The 26,799-nt window shown below is 41.4% G+C and overlaps 1 protein-coding gene across 2 annotated transcripts in view; it reads right to left on the bottom strand.

Moving 5' to 3' along the window:
• Positions 1-26,799, bottom strand: part of kcna4 (potassium voltage-gated channel, shaker-related subfamily, member 4) — a 43,569-nt gene that overhangs the window by 11,803 nt on the left and 4,967 nt on the right. The window contains exon 2 of one of the 2 annotated variants that reach the window (XM_053421913.1): positions 16,758-16,902. The exons of the other annotated variant lie outside the window; for it this stretch is intronic. The gene's annotated coding sequence lies outside the window, so the exon portion shown is untranslated. Of the gene's footprint in view, positions 1-16,757; positions 16,903-26,799 lie in introns of those variants that run through there. 2 annotated transcript variants of the gene reach the window in all.

Genomic DNA, 26,799 nt, shown 5'->3' on the forward strand with positions numbered 1-26,799 from the left:
GTCACGTCCAACCACCTCCTCTCCAGCCTCCTCCGTCTCCTGCCCCCCCCCCGCAGGCGTTTCTCACATGCACTCCTCACAGTGACTTAATGAAACGCCTACAATCACTTACAGGCAGCAGATGGAAACGCCTGCCAGTTGTGCTGCGGAGCGTGAAAATCACCATGTTGTTTTTCCTCGGTAATGGCGGCTGCTGGCATCGCATCGTCCAATTTGCAAAGTAAATGACAAACAAGGTCTCGTCTTTCATGGACTGACCCATTGTAATTGTGTTATTGAATATTTTTTATTGTTAGGCTCTAAAAGCAGTGTGGCTGCTTATCTCCTGCAACAACAACAACAACAACAACAACAACAACAACCGTGGAGTGTGAAATAAGAAAATAAAGAGGTGGCCGAGATGTTTTATTATCTCCTCTCAAGCTCATTGGCTGCGTAGCAAGGTAGTTTGAAGTAAAAGAGTTGAACAACTGCAAAGACGGGATAATTAGCAAGACAGCAAAACATGTGCTTTGATGAATTTTGTATATAAACACATGATTTTTCGACATTTAATGTTTGGAGAAGTGGACCTGACACACACACATCTTCCTCTTGTGAAAGGAATCATTGTTAGTGATGAACCTTCAGAGGATTATCACCCAAAAATCCCAGCCTCCATTGGTTTAACAGAGATTTAAAGAGATGTTCAGGTCAGAGTGTGTCTCTCCCACAGCTCCCACAGCTCCCAAAGCTCCCACAGCTCTCACTGCATTATTTTCAGTCACAGCAGGGATGAAGCTCTAAAAGCAACTCTATACAACCTTATCATCTCCAAACAACAGCAGACACAGTAACATTCGAGCTGGGGCAGTGTTCTCTAGCAGTGAATCCCCTCCACGGATCAGGATCTGCGTCCCTCACCAAAGATAAAGAGATAAATAAATGAAAATAATAAGATCAATAGTGATGCAATTATTTTCACGCCCTCCACATCAATGCACTAAGGCTCCTGTAGTGAAAACCTCTGATTGTAACATTCACTGTATCCAGGTGGCCCCCTCTGGCAGCGGCCCTGCATCCAGGCCCATTACCTAGCACCGGTCAACGAGAGACTCTCCTCTTCTCTAATCACTGAACACGTAGAACTGATCTTTATAAGAAACCTGCTGAATCCATGTTTATGTTCCTGGATGAACAGGGAATCGCTTCCTCTGCAACAATGAGGTTAAAACACTGCGCTGCGTCATTATCTGCAGGAAAAGTTTCTCTCTGCAGGAGTGTGTGTGTGTGTGTGTGTGTGTGTGTGTGTGTGTGTGTGTGTGTGTGTGTGTGTGTGTGTTTACTCGTCTGTGTTACCTCACACAAACTAAACGATCACATTTATCTAGTTATTAATCTACGGTGTGGGATCTTGAATCTGGATCGTTCCAGTCGCTTAAACCCTGATGATATTTTTTCAACGTGTTTTATAAACTCTGGAGCAAATCAAACAAAGTAAGTAAACTTCAAGTACTTGTTCATGTTTGTGTCCTGTGTTATTGATTGGTGATGGTGTGTATTGTTAAAATGAGTGTAACATGAGGGCAGGTCAGCGATGTATTTAACTCTAAATGGGACCATGACTTTGAAACTAGAGATTGAGATGATAAACTCTTTTGAAAATGGATATTTAATAATACAAGTGAGAAGTAGATTCATTTCCCCATTGACTTCTATAGAAACAGACTTATTTGTGCAACCAGTGGTCATTTGAGATAATACAGGTCTTAGGCTCTTCTGCATTGGCTTCACTTTTCAGAACCAGAGTGTAGGTTGTTTTCTTATTAATAGTCTATATGCTTATAGTGTTCACAATTTGTTTCTGTTGCCTACAAATGGCCTAAAAAATCTGCTATTGCGTTTCAAAGGGAGTTCCTATACCTCGAATAATTTATCGGGTTAATTAGATCCATGATGATATCAATAATCATTCTTCATTTCTAACTAGGCCAGAGTTTGATCAGCTCTGAATCCCACCTACCCAATCTGTTGAATTAAACTGTGCTGGATTGAAATTGATTTAATAAACCAATAAAAAATAAACCAAGACTTAATTGTGTTTTACCCGAGGTTTGGTCAACACACCAGAAACAAGAAATTAGAACCTGAAACCAGCAAGTTGATCTGGTCAGATATAAAACAATGCAGTTGCTGTATAATACAATGCATATATATTCATCATCAACAAACAAAGCAGCACACACACAATCCCATCGTATTGATGATCACTTTGCATTCAGCTCGGCCCCGGAGGCTGATCTCTCAAACGTGATTTCATGGCTTTGCCCTTGTTGCCCTTTATCTAACCGCCCTCCCACTCGTCTTCGAGAGGTATGCAGCAGCTCAGCGGAACGAAATAAATAGAGACAAACATGGCAGAGACGGACTTCAGCCACAGAGGATGAGGGGACAGAGACCTGGGAGAGACACTCAAATCCACATTTCAGGATAATTGACATCGCCGGGGGAAAAATCTGACAGGCGTCAACTTCCATGAGGGTCGACCCAGTGGTTCAGACACAATAAACCAACAACCACACGTTCTCCTTGTTACGACAGGACGTAGCCACATCTTAGCTCCGTCTGTGAGTGTGATCGACCGAGTCGTCCCACAGCTGGACCGCGGTTCTGTCTCCTGTCAAACCGCTGAATTAATTTGTCCTACTCGTCTCACAGCGTCTCCGGTCGGCCTCTCTCTAGAAATCTCTATTTACTTTCTTTGACGAGTAAATCTTAACAAGCCATGTCACTCAGAAGTCCCAGCTTAAGTTAATAGTGGTTTTTTTTTTCTTTCTTCATTTACTGGGAATGGAAAATGGAAAAAAAAAGGTCCAACCCGGAAATCTAATTAAACACAGTCTGGCTTCTTCTTTTCTTTTAAACATCTTGAGGGGAAACGTGGCAAACTCACTCTTTTTTTCCTTTTCAAGCAAAAAACAACTGTTGACTCTTTTCCAACTGATCCCCTTCCAGTTGTCTCTTCTCCATCCTGCTCCTTTCTTTTAATAGACAACTCTCAAGTACATTTATTCACATCTGGCAGAGAAGCATATATTCTGTTTCCTACTGAGCCCGACTGATTTATCTGAGGTCTTTCACGGACGTATCAGTATCAGCACTCATGTCTGCAATTTTACCTTTTATTTTACAGAACAAGTAATTTAGAAAAGATGTGTATAAGCGACTAATTTGTGTTTTTGCATTATTTTATCATAATTTTAAGTATTTTCTAATTAAGCTTATGGTTAAAACTGTAAAAAATGCTGAAATTAATTAAACAATGGCTCAATTTACAAATATATATCAAACTAGTCAATATTTAATGCTGACTCAATGTAAAGAATGTTTATCTATTTTCAATCTGATCAGATATTGTTTTCTTTCTTGACTTTATCTTAATATTCAACTCGTATAATAGTTGTGATTATATAAATTGTACAGCTGATTATGTACACGAATAGCTTTAAAAGGACTTGGATCAATTACTTCTCAGAACAGATCCCTTTAGAACACATGAACAAGACACACTTTACTCCCTAATAATTCTCCATATTGGTTTGGGCTCTGGTTTCCTAAGTTATATCTTGTTCTCATCTTGTATTTCAGTTATTACAAATGTGTAAAAGTGCCCGACATGAACTCGTGAGTGCAGTGACTCATACATTTATCCTGTTTACCTGTTGGATTTGACTCGGCTCACCTCAAAACCTGCACGTGGCAGTTTGCTCGGATGAATAATGAAGCAATAATCCACAACCGGCCACGACTCGGGGATATTAAATCTGTGGCTGCGTGACGCGGACACAGCTAGAACGGTTTAGTTGTTGCATGTTGTGTTTATTGTGTCAGAGAAAAGCTACTGATCTAATTTGTGTGTGCGTTTACGTGGCTGATGTGTTGTAATAAAGCTGTAATTTAGATCTGCAGCTAAAAATCGTTTTTGTGTTCGTGCATCCGCTGATAATTTTATTGATTAATCCTTCAAGCTACAAATTGTCAAGAACATACAGTTGTGACATCAAAACTGATTCTGTGCTTTTTTCTCCAATCAGTTGTTCAAATGATTAATTTTCTACTCGGAGGAAAAGAAAAGGAGAACGTGATTAGAATGTCCGAGATGGAACCGAAGAATGTTTCTTGTATTCTTGCTTTATAAAAAAAAAAAGGTTGAAATGATTAATCAGTTATTAGAATAGTTTCAGCTCCCCCCAAAAAAACAATCAAATATAAATTTACACCAGCACATTTTGGCATTTTAATAATCTTACGGTAAACTGTCCTTCCAGCTTAATGGCACCTACGTCCAAGGCCCCAACAGTCCTGATAGATCACACGCATAGATATCAGTCCCGTAAACAAGCCATGTATATATTTTCTTTAACATCCATGAATTATTCCCTCAAGAAATGGAAAAGAATATAAATATCACAATATAAAATCAAATAGCTGAATTTGCCCCCTGATCCGAATCCGTACCACCATCCTGGGCCCATGTTCAATTCTTCAGTCTCAAGGAAAAGTGTTTTTTTTTCATTATCATCCTGTCAAACCAACCAACCAAATCAGACGGGGGGTGGGGGGGGTGAAAACCACCTCGACAGACACGATAATAATTTCCCACAGAGAGGTTCACAGATTCCATGTCGGCCGATGAGCTTCGGTGTCAAACTGAAATAACCGGAGCTCTGCGTTTCCGACGTTCAGATTCTCCTTCGTTTCCTGGCCACCATCTTGTAACCCTGCAGATTTACCCTGAGCTCCCAGTTTAGTTCACCAGTGCACTGTACTGTACACTGTGTTATTATTATTATCCACCTGACGCAGATTTATTCAATCCCCGTCAAGAAAGGAACACTAAAAGTCATAATAGTTTAATTCCGTGCCCGTTTTTAATCCGTTTGTTGCACTGGATCCATCTTTCCCACACGTTTTGACTCGAGGTGACATTATTTTTCCTGCTCTGAACAGAAGAGGCACTCAGGAGTATTTTGTATTCTGTCTTTTGAGCACAGAGCACAGTCTGTATTTACACTGAAGACATGGTGCTGCTTTCATGACATCGGGGGGGAGAAACAGCTCCTCTCAAACTCCTTCAGTGTGTTTGAAACGTTCTTTACAGATTTCCTCCTGCTCTCTTCCCCCTCTAGAAACTGTGCTGCTTCTTTTCCCACCTCACTCTGTGCTGTACTGTGTGTCACTGTGAACCCTCCTTCAAGGTGTTCAGTCTGCCTGGGACCATCTCTATTATCTATACTGGTTATCCTGTGAGACAGAGACACACTCACAGTCACACCTCTACAATTAAGAGTCTCCAATTAACCTCAGACTGAGCAGGTCAGACATGTGGACACGAGGAGAACGTGAGAACTCCAAACACAAAATCCCTGGCTGGTTCAGGTTCGATGCCAGATGTGACGGTGCTAACCACAGCACCACCGTGCCCTGCATTGAGATAATCAGAATAATCCTATAGTCTGAACTAGGGCGGTCACTTTAAAATAGACTTGGGATTTGAACAAATCTGACCTTACAAATCATTTGTTCAAACCTTACAGCTTTTTAAAAGATAGAAGAAATGACTGCTCCCCACAAGAGAAGGCAAAGCCCCTTGAAAGCCCCCTGGTGGATGGTTGCAGTATAGCTTATAAAACCCCACCTCCACCAGGTTAGTGGCCGGGACATTGACCAAACTGAAAAGTCAAAGTACATAAACATTAAATAAACGTTTCTCAAAGAAGTTTTTTTTGTAATTTTAAGTAGTTTTCATCACAATTGTTCTTATTTCTGAAAAAACTATGTGAAACGTGATGATTGACAGATGAGACTAGGTTGTGGTTGGTCGAGCACATGATTGATCAGCACCTTGATACTGTGGCTCCACCCCCCCGAAAATGGGGAAACAAATGAACTCATCAACACAAAATGCCATAATTCAAATGTCTATGAAAGTTTGGCTTCACTTTATATACAGTCCATGGTTCAAATTCACTCAAACATAATACATATATGATACCAAAGTTGTTCATGATTATCCAATCAGCTTGTGCTTTACTGAAACATCTATATTCTGTATTTAAATCTTTAAACCAATCAGAATTCACAGAAACTGCATCAACATCTCATCCGTCCCGGTGCTGTGTGGAAAACTACTTCAGGTTTTGGTTGCTCGTGGCATGATGGAAATAATTATTGACCGACTTCTTTATTAAAACAACATGAGTTTGTTTGTTTGCACTGTAAACACACACACACAGCAGCTGCTCCTCTGTGGACCAGCGTCAGGCCCACCGTTTATATGTCACAGTGACATTAGTGAAACCACGAATCACGAGTGTGGAGCACAGAAACTTGTCACAACATAACAAGTTGACAGAATTTGTTTTTACTGTGGGGATTTTCACCACCGCTAAGAGGTTGTGTCTCAGTCTGTGTTTGTTTGTTTGTTTTTCTGATAGACGGATTATACATAAAACAACTTGACGGATAACCATGAAACTTGGTGGAAGGACGTGTTGTGAGTCAGAAAGTTAAACTTTGGTGTGGATCCAGGAATTCTAGTGATTTTAGTTTCAGCATTAAAATCTCTAAGATACATTTACAAATATTGATAAATATACAATTTGCGCAGATCCAAATGATATTAAGTGTTTTAGTGAATTGAATGTGGTTGTAGGAGGTATTCACTCTACTGAATACTGCTCTAGTTACAAATATATGATTCATTTTGGTATATTTGGCTCATGCAGTCGCAGCAGCCCGCTCCCCTGGTTGTACTCTTGGTTATCTACATTCATCCACTGAAGAGCAGAACACAGATGAGATTCTTTGGCGTCTGATTCAGGCGTCCAGGAGGAACACGACAGGTTCTGCAAACAGCCGATGTGGACGACTGAAGAAGGGTTTTGTTTTCCCCTCTGTGCTGCTTGATTAGACACTTGTGGTTAATTGCAGGGGTGTAACGGCCATGATTACTGGGTTGACTGGGGGCCAGCTTCCAGGGATTGTCATTAAAACCTCAATCTGGAGACAAAGCGAATCCTTCAATAGAGAGCTGCTGTTAACACATCGGAATATTCTCAGTAATAAGTGCAGTTTCTATCTTTTCCTCTCTTTTTTGGAATATGGATTTCTTTCAGAAATCCTTCAGGGCAACATAAACACTTTATGCGTTTTGTATAAACATCCTCATCCACTGTTTCCCTCTTTAAGTTATCCTATGTGTAGCAGGTTTCACACCAGAGATCTACTTTGGCAGAGCAGAACTTTTTATTTGCAATAAACAGAGCAGCTTTTCCACTTCCCCCCCCCAAAAGTTAAACTGAAAAGTTACGCTTGTCAAAAGGTGGAAAAGTTCATTTTTCGTTCGCCTCTGATCCTCCCGGGGACTGGGAAATCTGAATCATGGCGGAAAAAATATGAAAGAGGATGAGGATACCTGTCAAGAGAATTAGCATTGGGATTATTTACAGGCTAACGCAGCGTGTAGCTCTGCTCCTGAGCTGCTCTTCACTCTGAACACGACCTCGTGGAAACTATTCACTCGAGTTGGTGCTTCCAACGTCTGCTGCGACTGTCAAGTGATATGCTCCAAATTACATCTGTGTGTGTGTGTGTGTGTGTGTGTGTGTGTGTGTGTGTGTGTGTGTGTGTGTGTTTGTGTGTGTGTGTGTGTGTGTGTGTGTTACACTTTAATGTGGTTTGGGGATTTAAGACAGGCTCCTAATTAAGAGGGGGGAAAAAATACAGAAATTGGTTTGAGAAGGAATCCATGGAACTCAAATGGGAATTTCATGTTCATCAAAACAAACCACTTCTCACTCAGGATAATTATATCAGGGGGTGATATTTAATTAGTTCATTAATTAATTAAACTGCAAGAGTTTTGAGTCATTTGAAGGAAAAAATTGCAAAAACTTCTCCGGTCAGATTTCTTTATATGAGAGTAAACTGAATATCTTTGGGTTTTTGTGTTGGTCAGACAAAACACATCCGACTGCATCCAACTACACAACTTTAATTATGTTTAATTCATAAATTCGATCTGTAACTGGATAACTTCCTCAGATAAACACCTCAGATTACACAAACCCCACCTGGCAGCGACTCTGGGACTTCCTGTCCTCTGCCTTCTGTGAACTGGTAATGAAACCTCACCATGTGGAATTCAAGGAGCCGCTCGTCAAGCCGGATGACGTCATCCGTCAAACTTTACAAATGAGCTGAAAGCTGTTTTCAACTCAACACTTTTGTCACAGTGCGTCGTAGATCAGCAGCAAACAGGGAGCTGCTGCATAATGTCACTGCATCTTTCAGAGGCACATTAGTGGCACATATGATGCTAATTACAAGCTGCACAGAGCGAAGATGGTTTCAGATGTGCTATGCTATCAATATCATATCCATTAACAATGAGATCGGAAGCACAACAAAGGGAAGAGCCATTATTAATTCTGCCTGATTTCCGCCTTTGTCCATTTGTTTGTTTGTCAGGAGGATCACGCAAAAAAACCTCTGAATGTGTTTCCACAAACCTTGATGGAAAGATGAGACATGAGACGAGAAGATGATGGATTTATTAATAGTAAAAAAAGTTAAAAAATGTGTATCTTTTTCAATTTAAATGTGTTGGCATGTTTTCTGTCAATGTACAATATCAAATAAGGCTACAAACCTGTAACTACCACCAACGTGTAGCTTAGATAATGTGGATTCTGTAAAGGATCAACAGTTTTATGCCTTTGTCCAAATGAACAGGATGGATATGGTGCAGAACTAAAGACTAAAGACTGAATGCCATTGGAGTGATATATAGACTTAAACTTATAGAAAAAAGTTAAACAGTAAAAGATAGGTTGGTTAGAGAAGGTCAAGCCTATTCCCTAGTGCCACCCCAGGGAGTTACTGGTCATTAAACTAAATGTATGACTCCCAACAAGCTCACAGACCCGGAAATATGAAACGTGAAATAAAACAAGACAAATTCTGGGCATCTCAGGCATTTACAGAATCTGCATTGCAGCCCCAACGTACTAACACTAACCTTGAAACCAATACAAATATATAATCATACAGTAAAAAAATGCTGCAAATTCTAATGTGGTAGCTATTGTGATTTCCCCTCCTCTCTCTCTCTCTCTCTCTCTCTTCATGTGGTGCCACAGATGAGCTGCTGCAGAAACCAGTGTGGGCCTTGAAGACAGGACGAGCCCTGCATTTGAATAGACATGGTGTAACGTTCACAGTAATCAGAATTCAGCCCCGCGCTGTGGATTAAAAACCTGCTCCCCAGCTGTTACACAGAGACACTCTCAAAAAAACGAGCCGCCAACACCCTCGACTGCTCCTGATATCACACGGTTTCTCTGTGGCTGTGGAATTCCTCTCCAGAATCTGTGGCTGATTGAAAGTCACTCATTTATATATTTATATATCATAATCTTTTATTTTTTCTACAGTCACCCTGTTTGCCAGTTCTCTGTTTGGGAAAAAAATCTCACATTTTCCAAACAAAAGGTGAGGAAAAAGAAAAGAGTTACAGAAAGTGCAAATGTTCACACACACGCACACACACACTCACACACACACACACACACACACACACACACACACACACACACACACACACACACACACACACACACACACACACACACACACACACACTCACACACACTCACACACTCACACACTTGGGGACAGTGTTTTCCACAGACAGATTCGGCCCAATCAGATATTCCAGTCCGTGTTGCCAAGACGATGACCACATTTACCCCAAACACTGGTTTATACCCCCCCCCCCCCACCCCCTCTCCTCGGGATGAGTGTGTTCTTCACACAATACATGTGAGGTGCAACGTCGGAGCAACTTTACATGGAGCCAATTGATCAAGTCTGACACATTGGGGGGGGGGGGGGGGGGGGGGGGGGGGGAGGCTGGTGTGCACAGGGAGATAACACCAGATTTAAAAAAAAAAAAGAAAATGAAAGCACAAGTATAAATCTAAATGGAATCTGAAAACACCTCACCAGTCACTTGCATGTGAATATATCCTGGACGTGCTTCTATTATATTTAGATTTAAAAGGTGGTTTGTGTCTCTCATGTCCACACGCACGTCTCATTAATGGCATCGAGCAGCAGAGAGACAAGGGGACGTCTGTCTGTCCACTAGAATGAAAGGAAATTGGTTCTGTATCTTTTCTGGAGATTTGCTCCTGATAATCAAGTAAAACTGACTCGAATGCAGCGTTCTGTCATCAGGCAGCATCCTGCGCTCGGTAATGACATGAGGGTAATTGTACCGTTTATCTCACGGCCGTTTAAAATGAGGGATGGAATAAATACTTCCAGGGGTGGAAAATCCTTCCTGTAGTTGTGTAAACCCCCGGTCGGTGTTTTTGTACAAGTAGCACAACACAGTGATCAAATGCTCCTTGTGTGTTTGGGCTGTTTGAGTTTAAATGACCAGGGGGAAAAGGGCAAAACCTCCAGGAACAAATATGAAGAGTTTAGCAGAGGGCCGGAGAATAGAATTATATAATCGCAATATCAATTTCAGTCAGTATATTGCTTATGCATTGTGTGAGTACAGTGAGGACATAAAGCTTAAAGGATCTACCTCAGATTTGTTAAATATTTTGCTGTTTATCAAGTGTTTGTCATTCTGTGCTCATAAGAAAGAGTTTAAAACCTCAACCTTCACTCAGGAGCCAAAATCGTTCAAGTTCTTAAAATCAAAACAAAGAATATTGTGACATTTATCCTGTTTTATCTTGATATCAACCCCCAATTTACTGAAATATTGTTGAAATCTGCAACTTTATACAAATGTCTGTTCGTCTCTGCAGCAGAATCCACCAGAAGATGCACAAACCTTTGTGTCATTAACCCTTGAGGGGTGTCGGCCATTGTTTTCCTGTAACTGCTGCCTCAGCTAAAAAGTCCGTTAGACATCAGTAACACAACGTATAAGTGTGAACACATTTTTATTGTCAGCATCACCAGAGCAGTTTAAATATATGTGCGACAGTGTTGTCGTACGACATCATGAACAGTTATGGAAGGCATCTCAAAAAAGGTTTCCATGGACTATATAGTGTTTTTCTTTGCAACCAGTCAAAGTGGTTCACACCACAACTCACATTCACTCATTCACACACTCACTCACTCAGTGCTTCTATATGCAGTGAGTTTTCACTCTCACACCGGCAGAACAGCTGTCAGCAGCAATCGGGGGGGTTCAATGTCCTGCCCAATGACTCTTAGTCAAGCGTACAACCTGTGCCCCCCCCCCCCCCCCCGATGCTTATACATAAACTAAAACCTCTCTACTATTGCAGGAGATAAAAAGCTCAGATTAAACTCACCACCAGTGTAAAATGTCAGTTTTCCTTTTGCGTGAAAGCAGAGATGTGGGAGCAGGAGGATCAGTGGTTCTGTGGAAATGAAATATTATCGAAGAACAACTCACAACTTCAGACGTTTAGATTTGTATGATGCAAACATCATCAGGGAGCCGTCTGCCGCTACACAACTAAATCAGCAGCAGCACGACATCGACCTCAAACACAAAGTCAGAGTCATGAAGAATCTTCAACGAGAGGAGGAAGTGAGAAGTCACGGCTGAGCCCCGACTGAGTCCGGATCTCAACAGCACAAGACTTTCTACTGCTCTTTATGTCAAGTTAAATGATTAAAAAAATATATATTCATGTTTTTTTAATTACCTAAAACCTAAGTCAACGTATTCCACAGTTCAGCGTTTAACTGTCTCGGATGAATGTTTGTGTTCAGTTGATCGCTGGAGCAAAAGTAAAGGAAACCAAAAAAAAACATAATAATATATTCAGTAGAGCCGATAATAAGATCACATCAGCCGATATTAGAGCCTTTCTTCCAGTGTCAGCGTTTTATGTTTGCTGATATTGAATCTTTTACTGATTAAACAATTCAGAAATAATTTGTGTTTTTGATTTGACATAAAACAAGATATAACTGTCTTAACTCAAGCTCCAAGGATTTGGTTGTATCTCTGTTATCGTTTTATTTAGTTGTTTATAATAAAGGTTGTGGTTGAACTGAAAAATATTAAACCTGCAAACATCCACATCTCATATGAATCTAGCTCAAATATTCTGCAGTGGGACTTCTTCTGCTGAGTCAGGGTTTGGGGCCTGGACTGGATTTCAAATTTACATCTACTGTACATTTTCCCAAAAAGCACTTGGATCTGCAGTCACAGTAAATCTGCCAGTTTATCTGTACGAGGATCCTTCACACTGATGCTGATATGATTATCATGTTATGAGTCCTCTGACAGATTTGACATGTGATCAAACAGTGACACTGTGTTATTCTTTCATAACTGGTGGTCGTTGTAACCCTGCCTGGTTTGAATGGGCTGATTTCTGGTTCTGTGGTGACGCTGGTTGCAGCTTTTTTTCCGTTCTGAAACTAGTTTACCACGACATGTCGGTGCAGATCGGGGTCGAGGATCCGGGGCTTTCTATCACCTTCCTTTAACGTTCAGAGATTGTTTGTTATTTTGACATTTTCACTGAGTTCCAGAGAATAATCTACAGATCTTGATCAGAAAAAAACATCTGGCATATTTAGGGAACTGATATCTGCGATTTGGGGAACTATTGGGGCCTTAGCAGAGGTGTGGCCTCTATAGTGTCAGTCCAGTTCAAAGTTTAATGATAATGAAACTATTAAATGTCCAGATCGCACTAAATTCAACACGGCACGTCCTCTATCTAATGAAGCCAATAAGATGAACAGCTCCTGACAAATATGAGCCATATACATGAGATTTCAAGATGTACTGTAAGAAAACCATGGCGTGTAAAGAGTTAAATCCCACTGTTACTATAATGACTTCATATAAATCTATAAAAATGCCTCAGTGCATATATAGTATATTGTTCACATTTGCAGGCCTGCATGATTACTGGATTTCAGAGGCAGCAGCGAGGATGAGAATGAACGAGCAGAGCCGAGGAGGGGTCTTTTTGAAACCAGTCCTGATCCTGGAACAGCAGGAAGTGCTGTACCTATTTTTAACCACAAACATGCAGCTTCTCAGCTGGGACACATGGGAGGGCTCCAATTAGCTCACAGGAAAGCCACAGAGGCAAACACTGAGATAACTAACATCTCAGTGTTTCCCCGTGCACACGCTGACACACTGCACGGGAGAGACGCTCAGCGAGGACGAGACGGGTTCGGGTCTTATTGTTGCACGTTAACGTGAGGAAAATAAAGATTTCATTACATTTATGAGCAAAATATACAAAGTGATATTCAAGAATCTATGTATTTTCAATAGTTACAATCAAATCACTTCGAAAATCTTGTTTAGACTAAAAAAAACACATAAATATACATTGATCTTCAAAATTCGTTTTTCTTTCTTTCATTGTTTAAATCACACAACATTGTTTGATTCTTCCACAATCTTTCTCATTTCACCATTTCTTTCATTCAATCACCGAGTGTCATCCATTCATCAACTCATTCATTCATTTATTCCTTTATTCTCACCCACATGTTTGTTCTTCTATTAATAAGCAGATGATTGAATGATCACTCGCTCACTCATACTTTAGCTCTAAAGATCAATCAATCAATCAATCACATTTTATTTGTATAGCCCATATCCACAAATCACAATTCGTCTCATAGAGTTTTAACAGGGTGTGACAACCTCTGTCCTTAACCCTCAGCAAGAGTAAAGATGAATTCATTCAATCGTTTATTCACAGACTGACTCACTCATTCACCAGTCACCATTCATTCACTCTTTCATAAATCAATTTAGTTAAGAAACCAAGGTCCATCAGAGAAATCTTATCTTAACGGAAATCTTCAGAGAATTTAATAAATATGATCAATGATAACAAATTATAAATAAAAACTGATTTAACATCATATCAAGTTTTCACATGGAAATAGTATAAACTCAAAATTATTATTATTACAGGGAGGTTAGTTAATAGTTTCTATTGTGATGCATTTAAATAAAAAAAACTGAATAGGAATTATATCTGCTCCAGTTCAAGCTGCTAATTAACTCCACTGACTTCAATTAAACTGTAGTTTCCACTTCTGACAAACCTGAAACTTTTGAGTGAGATTTTTTGGGGGAATATTTCTCTAATAACCGCTGCCTCTGTAACACAGCTACGATTCTTAATGAGTAACGATGGTGTGGAAGAGGAGATGGAAGTGTAGGTGTGATATTATCTGCAGTGGTGACAGATTTACTGAACTGTCTCAGTCACAGTTAAAGATGCAGTAAAAAAGCAGTGAATGGGCTTAATGCGGCTAACGGCTATAGAATCCTGTATTATCTTAAGTATGTGATAAAACATGGGATGGTGGAGATAGAGGAACAATATTAAAGTGATAGCGATGGTTTAAAATATATATATTACTGCCCCCAAAACTTGTTCTCTGAGTATTACTGCAGTAAAGAGAAATACACTGCAGTCTACTTTCATGTTTTCGATGTCGGGCCCACACAGGGAGTCGATGCAGCTTCAGGAAGAAAATCAACAAATCAAGTTTGTTAACAGCAAAAAAAATTAAATGGAATTTTCCATCAGTGCTGTGGCAGTGACTGCAAAGTCCAGCGTTCTGAACGAAGAGGCAGAAAAACCGTGACTGTATAAAAAAAACCAGGAGTTGGCTGTAGGGAGAAAGGATTTACTGTTAGTGGCCTGAGAAGTAAAACAAAAAAATCCTAAAAGAGGACGCTGTGGTTTCGCCGCGTAATCCAACAGACGTCAGTGAGAGCGATTCCGAAATAGCTGCGTGGACCTGGCCCAAGGAAAATGAAACTGCAAAGTCCCTCGAACATGAAGGCGTTTTTTTTTTTCACCCTGTGAGTTCCAAGCGAAGCCAGAACTGGTAACACTCGTCCGCAGGGAGAATTATTTCCACAACATGTCATAAGCATTTGCTGAAATCAAACTACTAGCTCCTTAGAAAAAAACCTGGACGAGCAGTGTTGGCATCCAGACGCATCATTAACTGATATCGGATCCACGAGAGAAAAATAAACACAACGAAAGTTCAGCAAAATTATGATTTCATCCCACAAAAAAAAGTGAAACTTTCTCAGATTTGTCAGAACGGTTCACATGTCAATGTGATCAAACACGATTCACCGCTCTCCTGAAAACTTAATCACACATCAAAACAACAGCCTCGTCCTCTGAAGCCAACACAACCCATGTTTAAACCTCGTCCACATCCGTCTCGGCTACAGAAAATCTAAATGACCACAGTTTGCACCTCAAAAAGAGCCACAGAGAAAAACACTAATTGGAGCCAAAGTGGTTTCGAATCAGCCGAGGCAGAGACGCGGAGCCGAGAGGCCTGACAACACATTATCTGAATGAGAGGTAAAGTGGCGTAAATAAATTAAAGCCGACCTGCTGCAGTAAATGGAATCGAAAGAAGGGGGGGGGAAGAAGCTGGGGGGAAGCCAGTGGAAGGGCTGTGTGTAAACAGAGTGTGTGTCTGTGTGTGTGTGTGTGAGATCAAGAAGGGGTATAGGGAGGCCTCCATGACCCACTGAGGGAAACAGTCACGATGAATCACACAGTTTGCATTCAACAGATATTTGCTGGAGACGAGAGGGGAAGTTCTCTGAGTGAAAGTGAAAAACCCAACTGGCACAGGATGTGACTCTAAACCCCCCCCCCCAACACCACGGGGTTTACTAAGTCTGGCATCAAACTGTGACCTAGATCCGGAAGTGAAACTGATCAAAACATATCATGAAAAATATTTATTCCGTCAAGGAGGTTATTTTTTCCATTGCTGCTTGTTAGAAGGATTATTTAAAAGCTACTGAACCGATTTTCTTTAAATTTAGGAAATTAAACGAGCCCGAGGTGAGCCCGACGGGTTTTTAGTTTTTTTTGTGTTTCCGAGTCCGAAAAATATATATTTCTGAGCTGAAATAATGTTAAAATCAATAAACTCTTGTAAAATCGAGGAGGCCAACTTCATGCAGCTGACTTTAAAAGTGCCCTCCAGGAGCCAGGAAGGTATTTTTAACATTAATTACTTGTATAGCATCAGTATAGTTATTTTTATTTTTATTTTTATTATTATATTTAACAGCAGACTGGTTTTTAGTAACATAACATTCATCATACAGACTTGAGAGAAGTCTCAACCTTCTCATTTAACTGTTATAATAAAGATCTCACAGCACCTGGACTCAGTTTAATGCAGAACAAGTCAACAGGGATTTGAAAGAGGAAGTGTTAACTCTATGGTCATTATCCTAACTTTAACCACAGTGCTTTCGATGCTGAACTAATGTCGGGATGTTAAAGTGTTAATTTCTGTGGACACATATAATCCTATTTAAATAAGTTTGTGTGTTGCACGTCTTCAGAAACTACACAAACTGTTGAGAGGTAATAGAACAACAATCCTCCCAAATGTCACATGATGGTACTTCTTTGAATAAAGACGTGTTTTACTGAATTAACTTACAATGATAATTATCTTGATGCTACGTTTACCCTAATTTAACAAAACGTGACTGAACCGACCCAAAGTCTGCAGACAGGGAGATTCAGGATTAACCCCACGAGCTAAAAGGCCAAGAGGCCAACAAGCACCGAGTCCACTGTCCTCAGCAGTTTCTCTCTTGTGTCTTCTCTCGGGCGAGGACCCGTGTGGCGTTGAGGGCAGCGAGTCTGCACGAGAGCCGGCTGGATGATTCTAGTCGTGTCGGACAAGTGGTGGAAGTGAGTCGTTTGTTCATTTCAGCACTAACTCCGGTCTCGGGAGTCAGAGTGCTGCACTTTGTATCTCAAAGCATCCTCTCGACCGTTTCACTTGCGATTCCATTGCCTTTTAAAAAAAAAAAAAGAGGTTTGAACACAATCCAGGCGGCGGTTACGTTTCTAATCACGTCTCTGAGAAAAGAAAAGTCAGCGTACAAACCTAATTTAACCGGCGATGAAAACAGATATGGAAGAAAAAACCTAATGGAGGAGAGTGTGAATGTGTAAGAATGTGTGAGTGGATATTCAAGCAGCAGGGATTCAGTCGCTGACCAGCTGCTGCTTTGAATTCATCTTTTTTCTAAATCGCTCTTCTTCTCACCCCCAGCTCCCTGTGTGTGTGTGTGTGGGGGGGGGGGGGGATGCTTTTCTCCCATAAGGCGTCTCTCACCTCAGAAAGCCAGTCAGCAATTACCGCGTTAATGAGCTAATCAAATACGAGACGTGGAATGTCCCCAGAAATGTCCCTGCATGCACATCACAGAGACACAGAGAGACACTAGCAGCACACAGGTGCACTAACCATGATGTGCACTCGTCCATGTTCAAATAGAAGCTTCAGGCAAACCAACGTCTGCTGAGTAAACCACCTGCATTCGTCTTCATTAACATCCACACACCTGCTGCACGGTGACAAACACTGATCCACTGTGACGCCCCGCCCACAGAGTGAGAACTGCATGATGGGAACTCACTCACTAACGAAGAAGGAGTTCCTTCTGGCACTGGAAGGGTTCATCTTAACTCTGTGCCTGGAAACCTTACTTAGAATAACAATTAATAAAAGAAAAACACACATTGAGTGTTTTTTGCCACAGATAACACTATCACTATAATTATTACAGTAACACAAAGCAACACAAGCCATTTAAAAATGGACATTACTACTTATTATTAATCTTACTGAAGTCTCAGTGAAAAACACGATCTTGAGCAGCCCCCAGTTGAACGCACAAACCACTGCCAAGGTCCAGTTGCCTTCAATTAAAATCAAGCCGCATCAAATTGCTCACACACTCATAAACAATCAATCCCATTAAATATATCAGATTATAAAATCCATTAATTGAATCCTGGGGATAATCCGATTCTGAAAAATGTCAAAGAATTCCTGGATTCAGCCGAGCCCTTTGTCCTGATGGATTCTTTCTTGGCCCGTGTCCCGTCCTCCCATCATTGAAAAATCCATTCAGTAGTTTTGGCGTAATGATGCCAACAAACAAACAAACAAACAAACAAACAAACAAACAAACAGACAGACGGTAAAACTGAAACTCTTTGATGGATGCAATGAGGGAAAATACTGTCAATGCCCCTACAAGCAATCTGACAGTCTCACAGTGTTCCTAATGCCCACACACACACACACACACACACACACACAAGTGGTCACACAAATGCACAATACCCCGACTCCTTCAGCACAAACCACAGTGTGTTGTTGTTGTTGTTGTTTGTGGCTCTCTGGCCTCATCAGTCTCACCTCCAACCTCCTCCTCCTCCTCTCCCCCTCTAACTCTCATCCCGCTCTCCTTCAATGCGCATGAGTTGGCTCCACGGCGTTGTGGTACACACTGACTCCTGTGCACGATTACAAATCAAACCATTTGCATGGATCGAGATGAAGTGTGTGCGTGTGTGTGTGTGTGGGGGGGGGGGGGGGGGGGGGGTGGGATCTGGATCTCTGCAGACCATGGAACTGACTCATCTTCATGTTGGCTCGCTGATTGGTTGTGTAGAGCATTTGCACACACACACACACACACATACATACACCCGCAAACACACACACACACACACACACAGTGAGATACACCCCAGGCCCTTTAGAGCGAGCATTAGTCACTCCACATAAAAGCATCAAGTCACTCCAGAGCCGGAGAGCAGAGAGAACGAGTGGGAGAGGAGGTCTGTGGAGGTCTGGTCGTGGCAGCCATTTTCCACCATTCCACGGTGAGGACAAGAGCCGAGAACTCTCTGATGTTTAAGAGCCGGCCTCAAAGTTAACATAACGCTGATCGATACAGGAGGAGACCCCCCCCCCCCCCCCCCCACACCCGATCCTGGCTTATCTAGGATTTGTGTTTTCCACGTCCACGCCGACCACGGGGGGCGAGACCGGAGGTCGTCTGACTGTAACCGATGTTGACTCACATGTGGCGCTTACATAACTGGATATCACCTCTCACCGATTAGCAATCACGGGTCGTCACACTGTCGAGAACTGGTGGAGAACAACCCCCCCCCACCCCTGATGAGCGCCGTGTACTCTGCTGCACGTGGCACCGAGACAACAACGCTCAGATTTGATCTGGATTTAAACCCGAGTGGTTCTGTGGTTCAGCAGCGTGAGTGAGTCACACAGGACGTCCCTGTGCTGTCTATTAGGTAACGGTGATACAGTGCTTACTGACAGGGTTATCAAAACTGTGTACGATGCAATCAGCGAAACGTTTTTGTCAAGCTGCTGATATCTGACAGGTCGAGGGAAAATTGGAAGAAAACCCAAAACAGTTTCAGGAGAAAAGGATTTGGAGCAGATGAGGGATCGTTGCTGGTGATCCACGCTGAGCAGCAGATCTGTGTAGGTGATGATGAATCAGTGAGCTGCTCAGAGCATTTAGATTTCCATCTCGCTGCAAAGCACAGATAGATCTCCAGTTTCTCACTTCTCTGTGGATTCAGTGAATTCAACTAACACGCGAGTAGGAGTGATTTAAGTTTGAGTGTTTTCTGTTTGGTTGGATTATGCAAAAGCTCCAGAACAGATTTCCAGGAAACTTCTTGGACGGATGGGACACGAGCCAAGAGAGAACCAATCAGATGACTGGATGTTAAAAAGCACTCAACCCTTTGCCTCCATTGGAAAATACTACATAATTACACGGGTACTTTACTTTACATGTAGTCACTACTGCATCATTGGGTCCTCGGCCGTCTGGGTCGTCTTGAACTTGAGCTTTAAAGTTGATTAAATCAAGAAGAACAGACAAGACAAACACCTGACAGTACACACACACACACACAGACACACACACACCCACACACACTCAAACATTCAATCACACTTTATTTGTACAGCAAGGTGCTTCGCAATTGACCGATGAGCCAAAAATAATACAAAACCAATAGAAAGTAGACCAGAAAAAAGTTAATAAAATGGAATAAACACTTAAAGCACACATACAAATAATATTAACAGTATAAAGGGAATAAAATGAAAACATAGATGCAATAAAATAAGTGAATACAATTAACGTTAGTCTATAAACCATAGGGAATCAAACGTCAGGATGAACAGATGGTTTTAAGCTTCTGTTTAAAGATTTAAAGAAGGTGTAACTAACACCTCACACCTTCACACACACACACACACTCCACTCTGAGGGTCATATTTGTGTTGTAGTGTGTTGCTCAGGTTGATGCTGCATGCGTTGTGTGCCGCAGCCTAATATAACATGTCTGCATGAATAATGTACATAATTTGACTCATCGTTAGTCAGAGGCTCCTCTTGTTACGTGGGTGACACTATCGATGAAGCACAAACTCTGAGTGCAAACAGACGAAGTTGTTGTAAACCCACAAATTCAGTTTGTTACTGCAGCTGTTGTGTCTCCTCTATTTGAGCACGTCGCAGCAGGACTCGTGCTTAAATGTACTTTTCAAGCAAAATTAGCAAACGCACAAGTGTTGTGTCTCATCCCGACTAATGAGTGTAGACACTGACAGCTCAGTAATGTGTCTCTGACGTTGGCTTTGTCCTACACGGGTCCTTGTTGTACAGGAAGGAGAATTTGTGTGTTGTCTAACGTGACCATCACTGGCTCGAGGTATTTTTAGACAAAACACTTTCAGTGGCTCTGACACTGATCCAGTGAGACATCATGACAACAAAGAGTAAAACCGCGTGAATCAATAATTAGTATGACGGGAAATCACAGGACGCAACTTCATTACACTTAAATGTCAACATGTACAAGTCAAAATAAGATAACAAGTAGTTGTTTAGACATTTGAATGAAAAACTTTGACATTTAATTAGGGATGGGAGGGGAAATCGCTTAATGTGAGGGGGATATATGGGGGGGAGGAGTAACCTCACCCCAGAGCTTGTTGACCAGCTCCTGTTTTTGCACAAGAATCTAAACATACCCAAGCACTAGCTTTTTCATAGCCTACATGCAAACAACAGTGAGGCATAGCCTACTTATTGTTTATTTCAAAGTCTATATTTTAAGTAAACTTTAATTCATTCTATTTAATTTACCTTTTATTTATTGTTTAAAAGTAGCCTAAGTGGTATACATTTCTTAATCTGTCAGTTTGTGTGCAGTTGACAGGGACTATACAATAATAGGGCACATTTTTATTTATATTCTCTATCGGCTGCCCGGCAGTCATTAAGTTAATGTTAATATTTTAAATAAAACTTGTAAAGCTCTAAGTGAATTTGACTGTGTTGTATTTGAAGGTATGATTCAACTGTTTTCCATGGTCCCGTATTTAAAAAAAATAAAAATAACCAAAAGAAATCGCAAGAAATCGTAATATCGAATCGTAACACTTACAGAATCCCTACATATAATATCTTTAAATGATGAAATCCATTCTAAAATGTCCAGAGCTAAATGTTGACATTGCTATTGACCTCTGATGCCTCCTGCATGGCCTTCATGTTTGTGTGCACGTGTGTTTGTTGTGTGTTTCGAGTCCCGCAGTTGATGATCAGCATCTGCAGCCCCACACACAACTCTGCAGGAGCAGCGGGGGGGGGGGGGGGGGGGGGGGGGGCTGTCTCCCGCTCTCCAGCTCATCTTCACAGCGAGCGTGAGAGGAAACTTTTTTTTTATATTATGGTTGAGCATCTGTTTCATTTAATCAAATCTCAAACTTGGTCTTAAAAAGCTGCAGCGTCGTGGAGTTTTCAGGTCTCACTCTGGGGGAAGAAACCTGTTATGACAAATCTTTGAAACGCTTACCTTTCCCAATGCCACAACAAATCTCAAATCCTCTGTTGGCCCAGATTGTGTGGATGTGACAGCAAACTTAATCAACATTTTGACCACACACACACACCTCAGAGCGCGCTGCAGGTGAACTCGCAGAACAGGATTACCGTGCCATATTGTATATATATACCTTTTTTGTAATCTTTTTTTTTTTCAATTTAAATTTAACCACTGTGGAATCTATAAGCCAAACAATCTGTATTTCTCCCTCTAAACACGCAAAGCAGCGGATTTGTCAGAAACGGAGAAACACAACACGGAGGCACGTGTGTAATTGGCAACACGGTCGACACGTCTACTGAATGAAGCAACACAATAAACCCTGGGATACTGTCAGATTAATGCAGCCAATAAGAAGGAGTGTGTGTGTCTGTGTGTGTGTGTGTGTGGGCAACTGCTACATGGAAACCACGAGCTGGTTTAAACTTACACTGGGGCTGAAATCCCCACGTGTGCTTTATTAACTGCTCTCGTCGGACGGGGGCCGTGAGTGAACATTGTGTTTACATGGAACAAAAAACCTCAGGTGACAAACAAGACGTCCTGGAGCAGCTACGAGGACTAACGTGGACCATTTGATTGGTCAATGACACAGGAAGTGGATGTTTGTCACACAGTTTATAATGATGGCGGCAGGTTTACTGAGATTACTCTTCTTCTCGCTTCTTCCAGTGTCAGTCATATTTTTTCTTGACGGCCTCCTGGTCACAAGTGTCAAGTGCAGAATTTGTGCATATGTTATACTTGCTGTATTTTTCCTCATGAATAAATATAAGATATTTGTCAGATCGGGACCTTTTTTGTTTACACCATTATCTCTACTTCAAAACAAACCCAGAGCCAACGACGAGCCCACTGTGCCTCGTTAAGGCTGCTCGGCTGTGATTGGACGGTCTCTGCTTGGGGGGAGGGGCTTAGCCACAGAGCAGCCGCCTGTGTTTATTTCCTCTCACCTGGTTAAAAGCCTGTTGTCTTTATCTCACCTATCACGGCTCTTGGTTCGACCAGCGGCTCGGCTACTATCAGTCAACCGACTTCTCGAGTTGAACCTGATGAATCGACCCCCGTCCCGTTTGAACCGTTCTTGATGATTCTACAAGAGGCTAGCGCACGCCGGGGTGAGGGACAACAACTACCGTAAATTCTCACGCGATGACAGCAGCTAGGATCGTGTTGTTTACGCTGGCAAGCTGACGGCCCTTTATCAGGTCTGATTTATGTGTTGGCAGGACAGAAGGACCTAAACACAGAGACACATTCCAGCCTCATGAAATTCCTCTCTGCTTTTTCGTTGTTTCCTTTTCATGTTGTTTTGATTACTTCCTAAGAAAACAGATTGTATCAGTGAGGCATGACGGCTCATCTGTGAATTCATTATTAAAAACACATTTAAGGTAATCTTTCAAAACAGGCAGACGTTATTATGTTGTTCCAGTTTTATGTAATTGTGTTTGATCGATGACCTTTTTCACTAAATCGTTTCGTGTGTGGAAAAAATGACCAGATGGGTCAGTGGAAAAGCTGTTAGGGCGAGAGGAGCTCTCCTGGTTAAATGCTTAACATTTAAAGTATTTATTTAATTCGCCCGCAATAATGTGCTGAGGCTTTGTTGGAAACTCGGTGCTCTTGTCGATTTCACTTATTGTGGTTGATTACATCTGTGCCTGGGCTTGGACACACTGTTTAACGGACATCTACTTCTCTCTCTTACATCTTAACGGTACAACTAAGGTGCTATATTAGATTTTCCTCTGGCGTCAAATGTGTTTTCCTGCCGGGAGTGGTTGGTGGTGATGGCCGCTTTCCAAAAAGCTTCAGCCGCTGCTTAAGGTTAGAATCTGAACTCGGACTCGGACTGGACGCGACTGTGACTCGTTATCTGGGAGGGACTTGATGGATTAGCCAGGTCGGGGATAGTTAGCATGCTAACTTCAGGGGTAAGTTGTGATAGAAATATAAGTTGGCTTTGTTTTTCCACTGTTTGAAAAAGCTCTCAACAAGTAATGGAATCAAGTTTGATGCTGAACTCATTTGAATCACAGCAATGTAAACGTGGGTTGTGTAGCAATAGCACAAACTTCCATACAGCCTCTTTAAGTATTGAGGAATCACACAAATTTAGTTCCTGACTGGAGAGATTGATATGAACGCCGTCTCAAGTCGGAACAATAACAATTTACTCATCACTTATAAACCAAATCAAATGATTTCACATTCAGCTTTAAACAGAAGCTTCTAATGTCAACATGTCATCACTTGTCACTTGCAAACTGTAGATCTGTCTATCAAAAGACCACTTCTGTTCTTTTAAATGATTTATCTGCCTGTCACACCGGATCCTTTTCTCTTTGCTCTTCGGTATAATGCAAATATAAGACAGATTTTTTAAAGGTATTGTTCTAAACGCTCTAAACACACAAATACAACACATATTGTTTACAGCATCCATGTTTTTTTTCCACTTTTCCACCTCACATTTTCCAACAACCACTTAACAGCTCACTTCTCAACTAACCCTGACCCTAACTGGACAGTGCTCTCCCCTTAAATACACAATTTCATTCAACGATTTGAACAATTCCTCTTCATGTCAGTGGTTGTGGGTTGGTTAGGCCCTGTCATGGTGGTCAGGGGGGCGGTTTCCCATTAAAGGTGCCCTGCAGAGATTTTTGACCACTAGTTTAGGACCACTGCGGAGCATTGTTTTGATGTCTGGGTCCTTGTTTTGCTTGTATCAGCAGCACACACACACACACACACACGCACACACACACACACAGGCGCAGAAGCATGCCAGTGAAATAATACACAGTCATGCCAATGGTTTCACACTACTCTGCTGCTCAGCGGGAGGCGGTGATGTGGCGAGAGAAGAAGCAGGAAGGGAGAAAACTGCAAGCCAACAAACTTAACAGTTCACTTTTCTTTTTTTTTAAGGTTAACAAAGGTTGAATGACTCACACACAGAAAAGCATACACACAATGATTTTTGGTTACATATATATATAGATGCAAAGTAAACACAACTGGGAAAAAAAACGACTAAAAACACTGTTGGTGTGCAGGCACTTAAATATTTAAACTTTTTATGACAAGGTCTAATATAAGAGTTTTACCACGGTGCTGCATTATCGCCATTAACAGCCTGCTACTTTTTAAATGTCATTCAATATCCTATTTGTCAATGTGAGCGATTGAATGATTTCTTTGGCTGCAGCTCGGAGTCGTTTTCTGAACAGCTAGTCGAGCCACATGTCAGCAGTATGGTCAGCTGTGACTGTGACATCACGGTTTCACTTCTGTTTGTGCAGAGCGGGTTGTGTTAATCTAGAAGTGGGATGTTTGGGAACACAGTAGAACATTAGTGAAGAGCTGATGCCAAACATATATTAAATTATATGTTTTTGTACATTCGCTCAGTATTCAGTTTGTTTGTCTCTCTGCAGTATTACACAAAAAATGCTAAACAGATTTTCACTAAACTAAAATTTACAAAATATAAATTAATTAAATATTATAAAAAATAAATGTGGCACTGATCTGAACAACGAGGCAAGTCCAGAAATCCATTAACACTATGAGCCCAGGTGTTTTTCACAGATTTCCCGGACAATAGTTAATGAATCTGGACAGAAAGGAAACCCGTCACATTAAGCAGACTGATAACTGAAATTTGGTGACACTTCATTGGGTTTAAGGGGACGGTTGGCCCTTAGCAGACGTACACACTCGACTGAGTGCCATTCTACTTTAGTGAATCCTTTTACGCCTCATGTCCTCGGTTATGGTCTTATAAGAGGAGGTTGTAAATGTGTTTTATGTGACTCATTATTATCTACTCTGTACCACTGGCTAGATTTACCAACAGGATCGGGTAAAGATGCAGGAGCCACTCTAGGGTCGTTCTCTTCAGTTTGTAATTGTAGTACAACCGAGTAATTGCCACACTGAAAACCTGGGGCCTCGGGGGCCTCTGGGGGCCTCTGGGGCCCTTGTGCACTTGCTTACGTTGCCAGACGTTCAGCTTTGGCTCTAACAGAAATTAATCTCTTACCACAAGAGTTCCTTCAACAAGCCAAATCTGCCACTCGGCTATTTACCATTGTTTGCACTGTGCACTACAGTGAAGCACTGTAAAAACAAAAACACAAAAGCATGAGGCTGTGATGGATAACTACCCTCAGCATCATCGATCAGTTCATATCAAATGGTAAGTCAATAAAGCATTTAGCCCGTATACAACATCACTAGGTTCCAAAGCTTAAAGTGATATATTCAAACTGTTTATGTTTTCTGACCCAACAGACCAAACGCCAAAGAAACCCTCATCGAAATAAGGTCAAGCAGCAAAGTGACTCAAACTATTCATTGATGAGCAGAACTAGCAAATAACCTCCTGTTAACCATCTCAACTCATTTGTACTTCTTACTAAGAGCCGAGGTTCAGCGATGTCCCAAAACCACAGTAGTTTGAACAATGATTGTTTGAAACATAGACGATATACAAAGATGGACGACATGATAACCCCCCCCCCCCCCAAAAAAAGTGAAGCCAAATCATCTTAATCGTCCCCTAGGCTGATTACAGTGTAGGTCATAAACCCCAACTCATCCATGTTAGTCAAAAACTTAAATATAAAACAAATGTTCTCAAACCTTAAATAATTAGTTATTTGATGCTATAGAAATGGGGTGAAACATCATGATTGACAGCTGATTGGTCGAGGGTGTATATCGGCAGGACCTCTTTACCGCGGGTCCATCCCCCAAATCCCTACAGGGAAAAAACATAGACGTCTCAAGATGGCCGCCTTGCATATCAGGGATAGTTTGGCTTCATTTCTGGAAAGTTTATAGAAGTGGAAACACATCATCCATCTTTATTTGCAGTCTATAGCTCATACTCTGTTAGTTACCAGCATAGCTAGCATGACAGTTATGGGATATTCTTATA

This window comes from Pleuronectes platessa, chromosome 1 (genome assembly GCF_947347685.1).
Source record: "Pleuronectes platessa chromosome 1, fPlePla1.1, whole genome shotgun sequence".
Classification (NCBI taxonomy): Eukaryota; Metazoa; Chordata; class Actinopteri; order Pleuronectiformes; family Pleuronectidae; genus Pleuronectes; species Pleuronectes platessa.